Raw genomic sequence first — 15,406 nt, forward strand, 5'->3', positions numbered from 1 at the left:
CCTTACAACCATTCAATTTGTAGTAGTCGTTGTCGTCATCATCATCATTATAAAATTTTTATTTCTTGCCTGCCTCTCTTCGTGACTTAAGGCAGGTTACAATATAGCTAAAAACACATAACCATTATATAAAATATACATATTAATATGTATTTCTACAAAATACATATATTAAAATACACAGAACAAATATTAAAATATAGCGAGTTTAAAATTAAGGTTTAAAACTGACCGTGCAGGCCTGCCGGAAGAAGTAGGCCTTCAGATGTGTTTTAAATTCCGACAGATCGTTTAACTATCAATACTCTTCTAGCAAGTCATTCCACTATCTTGGGCAGCGAATGAAAAGATCCTCTGGGTGATGGTTGTCAGTCATGTTCTGGCAGGATGGAGTAGCTGCCCTATATGGAGTTGATTGTAGGGGAAAAGGCGATCCTGTAGACAATCTGGATCCAAACCATGTAGGGCTTTAAAGGTCAAAACCAACACTTTTTATTTTGTCCAGAAACTAATTGGCAACTAGTTTAGATGAGACTGTGGCTGTGTGTACACTTGCCTGATTAATCTGAATTAAAGAGCCTTAGATTGCCCAAGTGGAGCACAGGATCATCCACAGAGAGATTTGGCCATACAGATCAAATTTGGGCTGTCACATCCCAACAAGCAGCTTCTTGCCAGAGGTTTGCTGGTGACATCGCATTTCTGGTCGGATGGATACGTGCCCCGGTATTACAACATCAAAAGGGAAATCATCAAAAACCCTCTAGAAGGGAGCCACTTGTTGGCAGTGACTTGGGATTTGAGATATGGACGTTGGATCAAGCCAGATGCAGCTGCTACACCTCCAAAACTATGGGAAGGCTCTGGAGTAAATCCCATGTTCTCTTGACCCACCTTAACATCTGGATGCAGCAATTCTGCTGAAAGTCCAGCCATGCATCATCTGGGCTCTCTGCAGCAGTTGAGTAGTGAGTCCACTTTATTTTGCCATGAAGACACATCCTATGTTATGATTACAATGCCACTAAAGCTTCAAATATGAACCGAGCTTAGTTTCAATCCCAGTTTCAAATTTAATATGAGCTGAAAATGGATTTTATAAGCAATCATAGCTGAGATTGTGTATCAGTGTGGTAAAGCATAAAATTGCACTAGGAATATGTAAGTGCCATACCCCTGCCCTGAGATCTATCTTACTCCTCTGGTGCTAAGGCATCCTTAACATGGTTGTTTAGTGGTAAATAGTAGGAAAATGTCAGGCAGTGCTTCCCATATGAGCTTCAGTAGCCAGCCTGGGAATAGCATGAACTCAAAGTATTCAGGCAGAGTCTTGATTCTTCCTCCTTGTTTAAATGCTTTTGAAATATTCCAGTTTGGCTCTCTTCCATACATTTCCCCCATCATCCTTGGGTTATTTCATTACCACAAGCTGAGTTCAAAGTGTAAAAGTAGATTGTATTTAACTCTTCGCCTCCCCAGTAGGATCAAACAAAAGAAAATGTCCGTATATCTTCTAAATTATATCTTCATCATGAATAACTTTTGCCTCTGATGTGGCTTCGCCATATGTATCTCAGTTTTCATTGGAAGAATGTTGGAAGTTATTGGAAAGTGATATAATCCTGAACTGCCAGAGAACTCCATGGCAATCAAAGGGATGTCCTTATTGTGCTGCTAAAGCACAGTCATCTACTGCTTCACTGTGCTCTATTATCCCATCACCACTGAATGACTTTAAAAGTGCATGCCACAGATCAGGAAGGTTAAAGTCAGGTCACAGCAGTTCAGTATGAATGATAGGGTTGTAATCGATCCCCTGCATGTACATTAAAAAAAATGAGCACAGGTAAAAATTAAACTAAGGTGTGTGTATTGCTGTTGTAGCTGTTATCAAGTTGACTTTGATTCATGAAAAGCCCATAAATAAGAGCCCACCATGTCACCCTGCCATCAGCAGTCCTGCTAAGATTTTGCACACTCATAGTTGTGGTTTCCTTGACTTATTTTATTCATCCGCAGTGTGGTTTTCCTCTTTTCCTACTGCCTTCCAACTTACTAAGCATTCAGTGTTATTGTCTTTTCTCGTGTGTTATGCATTTTTATGATATGTCCAAGCTACAAATAATTCAGTTTAGTCATCTTAGCCTCCCGGGAGAGCTCAGGACTGATTTACTCTAAGATACATTTATTTCCCAATCTTGTGGGACAGGTCTCTTGTTTTATTTTTTAGTTGTCATGCTATATTTTTCTGGATTGACTGCTATTGTAGTTCTCTTTGTTTCTGCAAAGAAGATACTGAACTGTTGCATTTAGGGTTCTGTGTCAGAACCTGAAAGGTTTCAGAAGTAAAACACGCTCACAATGAAATTCACTGGAAACTAAGTCTTTATTTCCTTCTTTTTCTAGAAAGCCAGTTCTACCAAGGACTCTACAGCCCATGTTATATATCTCCAACACACACATACACATCCTTATGTTCTTTTCCAGTTCTCATCTGCTTGAGCCAGATGGCTCTTATCTCTGTGGTGCTCTTTGGTCCTGTCTCTCACTCCCCCCCCCCCAACCTCTTGACATTTCATGTCAGGATGACTGTTTCAGGAGATTCCCAAGGCTGGACTTAGCTTTCTGACATTCTGTCCTTGTTTTTGTCCTGTTTATGCCTACCAATATATACATTGTGACCTATCCCTGTTTTAATTCCATATATTTTGTGTTGCCCTAGTCTTGAATGAACAACTAAGACCTGTTAGTTTGACAAATGTGCTGGAGATGAAAAGAACCAGACTATAGAATTAAGATTGCCTTACATGCCAGAAGTACTATCAGAATGAGCACTTGGATTTAAAAATGTACTGTTCAGCTTTTGTGTGGATTCACAAGCTCTCCCCCCAAAATCCTGCAAAATAAAATAAAAAATTATGATAATGACGAAACCCCCAAAAATGCATCACCTAAATAAACAGTGGCACAGTGTGTTAAAGCGCCGAGCTGCTGAATTTGCAGACCAAAAGGTGCCAGGTTCAAATCCCAGGAGCGGAATGAGTGCCAGCTGTTAGCCCCAGCTCCTGCCAACCTAGCAGTTCGTGCTCCGGCGGGAAGGTAATGGCGCTCCATGCAGTCATGACCTTGGAGGTGTCTACGGACAACGCCGGCTCTTTGGCTTAGAAATGGAGATGAGCACCAACCCTCAGAGTCGGTCACGACTGGACTTAACGTCAGGGGAAAACCTTTACCCTAAATAAACTGTAATATTTGCCTTTGACATGGAACTCATGAGTGGCTACATTTAGGCTCACTGGGATGCCTCCTTAACAGATTTGTACTGAAATGGGAAGTATTGAGGTTGGTTTTTTTTTTTAAAAGATCTCATCGCATATCCTGTGCCTGAAGAGGACATTCAATACAAACCTAGTAAATGGCCAGCAATCAGAGAACCTACTGGCAGCCTGTGCAGTCCTTAAATAATCCTTGATTAAACATGCCAGCTGCAATCTCCCAAATCCCTAATTTAATCTAACCACACAAATTCAATACCAATTTTGGTCAATTTGGGGGAAATCAGTAAACAACTGAGCATGAACAAACATAAATGCATGAGTGATGTACGCACAGAGATGGTGAACTGGCTTTCAGTGAACAAACATAGAATGCAAATAAACTCATCACCTCATTGCCACTTCCAATCATGTTGTCTGGGGAATTGTTCCATCCCAAGTGACAAAGCCAGGTGAAGTGCACTGAACTGGTTGAAGAGGAATTCATTGAGTAAAAACACATGCCTAAATTATCATATTTTTTCTAGAAATAGAACTTCAAACTAGGACTTCAGAATATAGCCGGCACACATACATGCAAGCAAACAAGTTAGCAGGATTTGATTTAAAACAGAACAAGTTAGTAACTCTTCATCCCCTTTCTTATCATCCTTGCCCAAGGAAACAAAAACAGAAATGGACAAAATATCTCCTGACGTTGGGTTCATGTAAATAGTTGAGCTGATTCTGAGACAGAACTGACCACAATTGTTTTCACTTCTACCCCATATTTGCTGGACTTAGGTGGCCAGGGACATGGAGTGGCATTTATTGCCTCCTCCCATTCTTGATGTCACTGCAGTCAAAATATGTGAATTGTCATACATTCTCATAAATCCAATATTTACACTTATTCCCATCATACAGAGGATCATGCCTAATCTGGCTGCCATTTGTGTGTTAAAAATGAGTAGGTCATTGGGGGAGGGTTGGCGGCAATCACTATTTAGATGACCAAACAGACAATTCAAATTTTTGATTGAGTATTGAAAGACTAGGGCCTGGGTGAATACGTTTTTCCATTCCAGTGTCTCACTTTTAAAAAATTTCAGTCTGAGTAACAGGCAGCCATACTATACAGGAACAGAAGTAAGAGAAGAAAAGCAAATGGAGCTACAAGTTCTTTTCCCAACATACTACCATGCCATAAAATGGAGGTACTCTTTGCAGGCTGTATGTAGAACAGCTTGGCCAAAAGCTGTGTGATCTGCTTTCTTCTTCTGATTGGTTATGGCTAGGCTAATGAGGGGTAAAAACTGTGTGCAGCTGCTCTTGCCAATCATCATTATGCCAATTCCCACACACAGGGCAGCAGAGTACTATTGCCATGGAAAAAAAAGTCTGAATCAACAAATCCTTCCTGAATTTAGCTGAATCATTCAGCAGCTTATGTTTTGTTTAGTAAGACTTTGGTGGGGACCTTCCCCGTTCGAATTTTGACAGTTTGGCTGCCAAATCATCGAAATTATCCGAAATCCAGATTAACACCCTTAACTTCACACACCTTTATTTAGAATGGCTGCTATTAATCTTATAAAAGTTCGGGGACACTATACATTTGATAACGACCTCTTATACGCCTTCATCCAAATTACTCATAAAGTTTGTAAAAAACAAGCAAACAAAAACTCATGTATCTAAAACTGAACCCTGCATGTTATCTTCATCATTACACTTTAGTTTGTTAGAAAGTCATTGATGAACAAGAGTACAATCACAAATAAAATGACTAGTAGCAGCAACAGACACTCATAGTAACAGATCCATAAATCAATCATCCAAAAATCAGTTTAACAGCAGCAGCATCTAGCCCACATATCAACAATTTGCTAAGAATATCAAACTCTTTTGAAAGATCGTCTGAAATCAAGGTATACTATATCAACACCATTCCCCTGATCTACCAGGCTAGTACATTGATCAAAAATAGATATAAAGTTGAAATATTATTGGTCAGGGTAACTACACTAGCACAGGAGGCTATATAAACATAAGTGGTAGTAGGGAGATGAAAATAAAGTCTGTGGTGACTACTGAAATTATGGTGGGGACAGCAGTATCTGTACTGAATCCCGAACATTTAGGGGACTGGTGAAATGGCATTTTTGGCAATAGAAGTGGCTTTCATTGTTGTTTCAATGCTGCAATTATCTGCAAGTGCCTTATACTAGCATAACGGACTATTTTACCATCGATAGAATGGATAAGTACTCCCATTTAACCATCACACTCCCCTTGTCTGCAACCCTTTCTCCTCATGTTTTGATGATTTTTTGTCAGATCAAACATAGTTTCTCTTGTTTTGTCTTTGGTAGTTCTATATGCTTTCTTGTCATTTGCTACTTTTTCTTAATCTATTCCATGCAGTAGATATCCTGTATCATTGCTTTTCTTCTTGCTTTGAACATAGATAAACTTTTTTTTAAAAAAAAAAATTACATTTCTCATAATTCTGAACTTCAGTATGCTCCTGAAATTTTCCTTATATGATTGCCTACACAATTTTCCTTGTCCTTGGTGGTTTCCCCTTTTTTCTATCTCATATAACAGTGATGGCAAACCTTTTAGAGACCAAATGCCCAAACGGGAGGGGAACTCTTGGGGGCAGTGGGGGGGGGGGGTGAGTGGGAGGGTCTGCAGGGGAGGGAGTGAATGAGCAGGGGATGGGTGGACAAGCAAGCAAGCAAGTGAGAAGGTAGGCAAATGGGTGAGCAGGCGTCAGACAAACAAGTGAGTGGGGGTGAGATGGTGAGTGAGCAAACAAGCTGGGCAGGGTGAGTGAGCAAGCAGGGAGCAAATGGGTGAGGAATGGTGTACAGGTGAATGGGCAGGGGGTAGGATGGTGTATCCCTTGTATTACCACACTGGGTTTTTTTAAGATGCATTCTGAGTCTCTTGCTTACTGGGAGTCATTTTCCTCATTTTCTTGTAGGACTATATTTACAGAGCAGACAATTGGTTTTCTCCATGTAATCATGCATGTAGATATAGGTCTAAATGGAGAAAAAATTAGGACTAGGTGATATGAAACTGCAGCTTTGTATTACTGTTAATGGCTGGTTTTAAACCATTGACCTCGGGTCAGAAGGCATAATAGCCTTCTCGTGATTTATATCACAAGATACGATTCTTCTGATTATTAATAGAGTCTGCTGTAGCAGCTCAGAAGCAATCAATATCTTTCTGTAGAGTTCCAATAACTGCTAAGCTGAATGGTCAGCAAGTACATTTGTTGCTTCCCTCAATCACTTCACTTGTACTCTAAATTAAACTCAGTTAAAAGGCAAGATTAACTACTTCTCATTAAGGTGGCCACACAGGTCTCCCTGCAGTTCCTCCAACTCCAAGCAAAATCGAAAACATTCAATTAGTTAATTGCATAGTGTGTGGCAGTGGAGATTAAAATAAAAGAGGCTAGCCTTCTCTCGAGTCCCCCTTGTGATCACCCCAAGAGATGCAGGCTTCAGGGTTTTATTTTTATTTTTTTAAAAATTGCAGGGCATAGCTTATATGTTTGAAGACTACATGGTTCAATCGATGCCTATCGGAATCTAATCCTCAGTTGGTTCACATAAGCAGGGTGCAGCTCAAAGGCAAAGAAATTCCAGGACCTTAGTAGAATTGAATCCACAGGAGGTGGAAATGAACAGAAAAAAATCATTACATTAGTTGATGCAATTTTAATGAAAGGAATTATGATCCATTCAAAATCTAAAAGAGAAAGCTCACATAATAAACAAAGTCTAGGGTGATAAATATTGATCAAATTATTATTTTATGAAGAATAAAAATGTCTCTATCTTTCTCTCTTTCCACCCTCTCTGGGTATAATGATAATTTAGAGGGAAACCTATTAATTAATTGTGGGCTATTGTCCTTCCCTCCAAAAGGATTTCTAGTAATACTCATAAAAATGCCATGGGACTATGCAATTGGTGTGGAAGTCTAAATTTAAATTAGTCCTAACCAGAACAGACTAATTGGATCAAATGAGACCTCACAATTCAACAGTTATGGAAATTCCTTTGATTCAGTGGGTCTACTCTAATTAATTGGATTAAAGCCTAAATTTGGATTGTAGCCTGATTTTGTTCTCTGTCCCTGAAGAGATCTCATAAGCTGAACAGAAAAAATATAAACATCTTTGGATTATGACCTAGGATTCACCTATGTTTAGACTCAGGTATAAATTGACCTCATGTATAAGTTGAGACCAAATTTTGAGGTTAAAGAGAGAGGAAAGCACAAGTCTTTTTAGAGGAAATATCACAAAGCTGTGGTGGCTGCCATTTTCCCACTCAGGCATTCAAAAAGGCCAGAAGTAATGCCACAGTGGAGAATAGAAGGGAACTGGTACTTGACACTTAGCATTTTGGGTTTGAATCTCTGTATCAAACCATCTTAGTGCTGAAATAGGATGCATACCCCCTCCCAATAATTTATATGGCAAGCCGATATCATATGGTCTTCTCCTTGATGTGAATAGCTGTTCCTATTGCATTTGGCAGATGTGAATAGGTGAAAAATTCATTTCAAATTATTTTTCAGTTTTTGAAGAAATAGCTGAAATCTCAAGGCTTTTCCCTATTAGAAAGGACCTCAGTTTTTAAAAATTTAAATGCATGAGATTTTGAAACAGGAAGAATTCCTCATCTCTCCCCTTAAGTTTCTTTTTCTTAAAAACAACAACATAAGAACAATCTTGGTTTATCCATTAACTCCTACCATAAGCTAAGGTGGTGGGGGTTTTTTGAAGGGAAAAAAAATACACTGAACTCAGGAATTCCCAAGCACTCATTGCTCACAAAGAATGAATGAACTGTAAGCATAGGAAAATCCCTTCTCCCTGTGTCACTGAGATATTATGAACAGAGAAAATGGCAATTACATAACTAAATTTCTAATGCTGTTATTAAACATGCATTTCAATGGATTGGGGTTTAATTATTAACAATGGCTATGGAATGTGATTGGGGTTTTATGCTTTATTAATTTATTCCCTCTTAGGTTCTGTCTTCATCATTTGCAATCCCAATTGTAGTGTGTAAATAACAGACTCACTCTTCCAAATTCACAAGGGTGTTACTAACCTTTATACCAACCATTATAATAACAGACATCTTCTGACAAAACTATTCATATTTTCACAGGGTCTCCTGGGCATGAGCTTCAGAGGCAATTTTTTCTTTTTGTTGCATAACTTGTCAGTTTCTATGATGATATAATGCATTTTTTATTTCTGCAAAAGAACAATATTTCTCTATATAATTTATTGAAAACATCCCCATCTTCATTTACTCTTAATGTTTGAACATTTAAAATATTATTTCATGATGCCAGTCAGTGGATAAGAAGGTCCATGCCCAGTGAGCGTCAGTTAAATAATAATAATACAGTAGAGTATTATCCAACCTTCACTCATCCAACATTCTGTATTATCCAATGCAATGTGCCCTTTTAGTAGTCAATGTTTTTGTAGTCAGTGTTTTTAATACATTGCTACTGAACTGCTTTTTCTGTCAATTTGTTGTAAAACATGATATTTTATTGCTTAACATAATTTGACGTTTAATTTGCTTTTCCTTAATCCCTTCTTATTAGCCAACATTTTCACTTATCCAACATTCTGTCGGCCCGTTTCTGTTGGATAAGCAAGACTCTACTGTAGTTTTGATTTTTTAAAATTCTTGCCCACCTCTCCTCACAGCTCAAGGCAGGTTACAGCATTACTAAAACAAAACACATAATCATTCTAAAACGCTACATAAAATGCACATATTAAAACACACCTCCATAAATCAGATTAGCCAGGACAGAAAACAGCATTCTGGGTTAAAGTCAAACTATAGAGGTTTATTACAGTTTGGCCAAAAAAAACAACGCTCAAAAATGTACAAGCATAGCTCCATAGAAAGATGCAAAGCATTTTATACACTTCTGACAACTATTCGGGATTCCTCATGTCTCCTCCTGATTGGCTGAGAAATGGGCTAGCTAAGATCCATGCAGGGATTGGCTGGAAGTTTATCTGATGTCACAAATATGAGGAGGGGATCTCCGTGGCAAGATGAAGAACACTTGATTATTGGTAGGTTTAAAAGTCCAGTCTGTTTCAGAGATGCCCCCATGAAGGGCGTGAAACTGAAGGAAATGATTACATGGGTATGCAGATGATTCCTTAATCGGTTTAAGTGTTCAGTTCCATGAAGACTAAGGTGCAAGACCCAGAAAACAAAAGGTAGTAATCCTGCGTGACCAGATGCTTGGCTGCCCTTTCAGAAAACTAAAATAGTCATATTTTCTTTAGCCTTCCCTTCTGTGAGACTATGAGCATGCAGTCATTTCTAAACAGGTAAACAGATTGGACATAGCCCTAGCAATCAAGGGATTATCTATCACACATCTGTATACAAAGAAGCTGATTTTATTTGACCTGGGAGACTGGTGGGGGCCCCTTCTTAATTATTTTAGCAATCTCCGTTCCAGGAAGCTTATGTGAATAGGGGCATTGGGAGAAGCAGATGTCTTCACAATATATTGATACAGTTTTATACATTTAGCAATTGACACAGTACACAATGAATGGAAGTTACACAACAAATATCCATTTATACATGCATTAAAGATTTTTGGTTTAATATAGTTTGGGGTGCAGTTGCTGCTGGTTCCCTTCCAAAACTTCCAGCAGCTTCAATACTGCAAAACTTCAAAAGAACGGAACATGTTTTTAAAATAAAGGGAAAAAAATGTATTTCTTGTTTGGAGTCACTTTGAAGGTCCAAATCAATTTGGGGAAAGGGGTACCATGGCTTGACAATACCAGGTGCCATTGCCATGTTTTTTCTGAGAAATGCCAAGGCCTAATGGAAGCCTATTTTGTGGGGGGATGTATATGTGATTTAAAGCTCCCTGAAGCTCATATCATGAATTTCACAGGGTTTTCTTAGGCACAGAATACTCAGAAGTGCATTTGCCAGTCATTTCTCAAATATTGCCTATATTATAAGCTTATATTGCTTGCTCAAAATAAGATCCATTGTGTACAATGCAGCTTACTCCCAGATAAGCATGCATTGCATACCCTACCTTGTACCCAGATAAACCAGACATCTCAGCAAGAAAAAACACACATGTGCAGACAAAAATAATGTCCATCAAACTTCAATTATTTATTTATTTTAATCAAACATGACTTTCCTTTTGTTTTAGCATAATCCGCCACTGAACATGAGAGTATTTTGTTATATTTTCATTACAATATTCTTGCCTGAACGTTATCTTTCTTTTCCTTCTTTTCCTTACACATCTACTAATTTGAAATTCACACTGAGCTCTATCTGTGCATGAAATCTCTAATCAGACAACTTGCTTTTTAAAAGATGAATGATGAAGACATATGCAGGCTGTCTCAGTTGCTGCTTTAATTATAATTATTTGTTACTGAGCATATTACTACTCTCACACCTTTTTGACACATGCTGTGGAATAATCCAGGCTGAACCTTAAACTATGTCCATTAACTACTCCCGCTGATGATCTGAGGTAGGCAATCTTGACCTTTTGCAGTATTGTCATTCCAGTTAATTTAGGAGCATGTTCTTCTGTGGTAATATTTGCAGAATCAGATTCTTTTTCTTAATTTAGGAAAATACAGGCAGAAGTAATAGAGGCAGAAGAAAAAGCAAAGCAAAAAGGAAGCAGAGGCAAGGCCCATACAACTAGAACGTAAGTGGTGGTAGCAGCAGCAACTAGTCATTCCTCCCTATAAATGGTTTAAGCAGGCAATATTGGAATAAATTGGGTAAAAGATGTATGGGGCCATGAGAGGGAAGTTTCCAACACCAACCTATATCACAAAATGCCTTAAGTGGAGGAGAGGTAGATCAGATTTTGCCACCAGATTTTGCGGATGATAAAGAAAACATGCTCTCATCACCTCATTATTTTACTGGTTTGTTTGCTGTGAGAATGCAACAAAGATTCCTCTTCTCTTCAAAATTTGTTACTATGATTACCAGGATCAATTTTCTTGGATAAATGTTCATAGGCAGTAGGCTAGTTTACTAGTGTGACAATGCTGACAAAAGCAGTGTGAAATGGATCACTGAGCAGTGAACAGGAAAACATGAGTGTAGACTAGGGCCATATCTACACTGCCATATAATATTGTTTGAAACTCTGTTTTATGGTGTGCAGATGGGGCCTATGCTGGAATAGTTCAGTTAAGTGATGACTCTACTACACTATACTTCTGCTGAATACATTACAGTGTAAAGTACAATGTGTCTGCAAGATTCTTGCTTTTTCTTTAATCCCAGGCCCCTTCTACACTGCTATATACAATCCAGATTATCTGCTTTGAACTGGATTATATGTGGCAGTGTAGACTCAGATAATCCACTTCAAAGCAGATAATGTGGATTATCTGCTTGGATAATCTGGATTATATGGCAGTGTAGAAGGAGCCTTAGTAAACCAAATGGTACATTGCAGATATTAAAATGTAGTAACATTGTGCAAGAATGTTCAACTGGAAATGAAATGGCCACACTTGCTGAATTTCACTTAGACAACTATGAGTTGAGTACAGTTATTATGTCATGGTGAAAAATGTACAATAAGACACATAAGATAACTTCAGCTGACAGTTTTTGTTTAATGAAACATAATAATTTTGAGGTGTCAAGCACAAAACTCCTTGGAGGCACAAGGCTCAAATTGGGTTTGGATAACCTTTCATATTTGGGCCTAAATAATATCCTAAAGGCACCAATCACCAAATAACATCAATTTCCTATAGTAATAGGTAACAATGGAGAACGTTGGTCTGAGCTTGGAAGCTAAATTACCCCTGCTTAGTACTTGAATTGTAAACCACCAATGAATACCAGGTGCTGTAGGTGTTCTACATATATTATGTGCCAGTACTGGTCCATTATCTGGGTAGATTCCATCCTTCCACCCACTCTCCTAGCATAAATAGACAAACACATGGTGTTGGGATTACCAAAAGTCACAACTTGTTTATTTGTTACAATGCAAACAGGGTTGGCAGCCATGCATTGGCTCTGGATCAGGAATCAGACAGCCCACTGCTGATCAATTCAATCAAACAATAGGGGTCACAGGCAGTTTCTGACCAGTTCCGACCCAGGACACTCATAATGCTGCACCCCTAATAAGCCACTGAGACACACCAGCTTCCAATAAGGAGAGAGGTGCCCAAACAGGATCCAAAGCCTATGCTAAATGCCACAAAATGGAGGGGAATCCCCTGGCCGCCAACCCTGACAGTTGTAGCCCAGTAAATCCCAACCAAGAAAAAAATAAATGGGAACTTCACTGTTCAGAGATTGATTAGCAAATGCAGCCCATTTGCCAATAATCTTCCACTTTGCTGCTTATACTTTACCACTGGATAGATTAGTTGAGAGGACTCTTTGCGCTTCACTTCTGGACTGGCACCTCGAGTCTTGCTCCACTGAGACAGATAGCTTCCCATCCCTCATATGTGCCAACCCTGTGAAAATAAATAAAGAAAATACCGGGCAGTTTGCAATTCACAGTTTCCAGTTCTTGTAGCTAGAGGCTTGGCCAAATGTATGAGATGCATGAGGAGGATTACCACCATCCCATCTGTTTTATATCAATTATTTGCTAGGAGTAATTTGATACACACATAAAAAGCAGCAGTTAGTCTGTGCCCTGCTGAGGTACAGTTAAGACTGATTCTCAGTTGGAGGATCAGGGAGACTCAAATGCTTAATTCTGAGTCAGTTTAAAATAAGTTTGGTGACTTATTTTAAGGTAGTCTGTCTCCTGAGAAGGAACAGATAGTCTGTGATTGTAATTTACAGGGTGACTGCAGTTTAAAGCAGTAGGGAAAGAAGTGACGTTTTAAGGAAACTGAAACACCTCATTCTAACTTTTCAACTGTTAATCTAAGTGCCTCTAAAGAAGGTTACTGTAACCATTAAGCTTTGTGCCTGAATAAACGTATTATTGTTCTTTCTAACATCTAAGCTTCTGTCATATATATTACCATCAAAAGCAAACAAGGAAAAGAAAGAAAAACAAAACTTAAAAAGTCTCCTCTCTAAGTAGCCAGTGGCTACATCTTCCTATAGTGGTGCCAAGAGTTGATAATCCCCTTAACATCTGGTGGCCGCATTTTAAACATCCTTACCTCTGGTGGCAGCATTTAAATAAGAACATCTTTAATAAGTGGTGGCAGCGATAATATAAAATATAATATAAATATAATTAATAACAACCTCCACCTCCACATCTCCGCAATTGGTGTCAGTGGTGGGATTTTAAAAAGATTCTCCCTTGCCTGACTTCTCCTCAGCCTGTTACCAGAATTCATCTCATTTGCTTGTTCTCTCTGGTGTTACTGAACTATCCTTGGCAAAAGATGTGTTTTTGGTATGTGTGGATTTGGGGGGGGGGGGGGGGGATTGCAGGATACAAGGCAGTTTTATGCTTTCATTTTATGACAATAGATGCCTTTTCCAAACTGATGCACAGTTAATAATGATTCAATACATTCTGAATCCTTACTTACCTTTAGTTTTTGATAGTTTCTCTCTATTCCTGCCAGGTTCAAATTGAGTCCATAAATCTATTGTTTCTATTTCTTTTGTTTCAGAAAATTATTGAAAACTCTTCCCCAAGTGCTACATATTTAGTCAAAAGTCTGAATTGTTAATACAGTGGAACCCCAACTTAAGAACACATGAATTGAAGAGCATTTTGAATTAAGAGCTGAGGTGCAGCCTGGGTTTTGATTTGCCATAAGAACAGTGTTTTGAATTAAGAGCTAGTGCCAGTGGGTGCGCTAATGCCAGAGTACAGGGCTCAAGGGCTTCAAGGGAGAAGCCTCCATGACTTGTGATCCATGCCTCATGCCTCGTGCTCTTGTTCATTTTGGGAGATTGCTGTCCGCTTTGCTCTTGTCCACTTTGAGGAACCCTGGGTTAGTTGATTTTTTGTGGTTTTATTCCTGGTATATTTGGCTTCTCAAAAAGTGGGAGGGAGGGAGAGCAAGAGAGGGAGAGAGGCTGGAATGAGTACAGTATGAAAAAATGATGCTTCTGCCATTTTAAAGTTGATATTTCTTTTTTATTGTTCCATGTAAATAACATTACTTGTTATTTGTAAGGTTTTCTTAAAACAAAAAATTGGGGAGGGGTTCGGAGGGCTGGAATGGATTAATAGCATTTCAATGCATGTCAAGGGGAAAATTCACTTTGAGATAAAAGTATTTTGAGCTAAGAGCTTGGTCATGAAATGCATTAAACTCTTAAGTCAAGGTATCATTGTACTAAGCTTATTTTTCCATGGAAAGTTATAGAAAACATATTAAAAACACTCTTTGATAATATTTTTATTTTGTTTTAATTTGAAAATAGATTGCCATCTGCTCCCAAATATTTCAATAGGGCAACTGGGAAAATCAAATTAGATTTTTTGAATCAAGATTTAGTGTTACCAACATCTGAGTAAAAATCTGTTGTAGAGCATGGCATTGAAATGAAGAGAAGGATAGAGGCATGAAACTCTATATTCCTACATATATTTCACACCCTTTCTAGTATCTCAGCTATTTATATAAATCCATCAGCTTTCCAGTTATGTTACTGTTTAAACAGCAGCTGTCATATGTGCTTTACATATATTTGTTTTGTTTTGTTTTACCAAAGTTTAGGGCTAATTTAGTTAAATTCAGGGCTGAATAGGCACAAAGTTATGCAGGTCTAGTATAAGGGATAGTGATTGCCTGGTGCCTAATTTTAACCCAAAGAGCATCATTGTTAACTTATCTCCTGGATGTCTGGAATAAGCACTGCATAGTTCCTGTATTGTCTATTTGTAATCTCATAAGCATTTCTGGATAAAAAATTATCAATGTTCACCTGTATTACTGGATGGCATTCTGTGAGAGAGTAGTAACCACCTAGGGCATAGGGTGGCTACCTGTGCTTGACGGGGTCGCACTCCCCCTGAAGGCGCAGGTCCACAGTTTGGGGGTCCTCCTGGATTCATCGCTGTCACTTGATGCCCAGGTGTCGGCGGTGGCCGGGAGGGCC

The 15,406-nt window shown here is 38.7% G+C and overlaps 1 long non-coding RNA gene across 1 annotated transcript; it reads left to right on the forward strand.

Annotated features, from left to right (window-relative positions):
* The first annotated feature begins 9,337 nt into the window (after window positions 1-9,337).
* LOC134295308 (uncharacterized) lies at window positions 9,338-14,381 on the forward strand. Its single transcript, XR_010001849.1, has 3 exons — window positions 9,338-9,552; window positions 10,959-11,039; window positions 13,966-14,381. It is a non-coding gene; the product is annotated as an uncharacterized LOC134295308 (long non-coding RNA).
* Window positions 14,382-15,406: the final 1,025 nt, after the last annotated feature.

This window comes from Anolis carolinensis, chromosome 1, assembly GCF_035594765.1.
Source record: "Anolis carolinensis isolate JA03-04 chromosome 1, rAnoCar3.1.pri, whole genome shotgun sequence".
In the NCBI taxonomy this organism is placed as follows: Eukaryota; Metazoa; Chordata; class Lepidosauria; order Squamata; family Dactyloidae; genus Anolis; species Anolis carolinensis.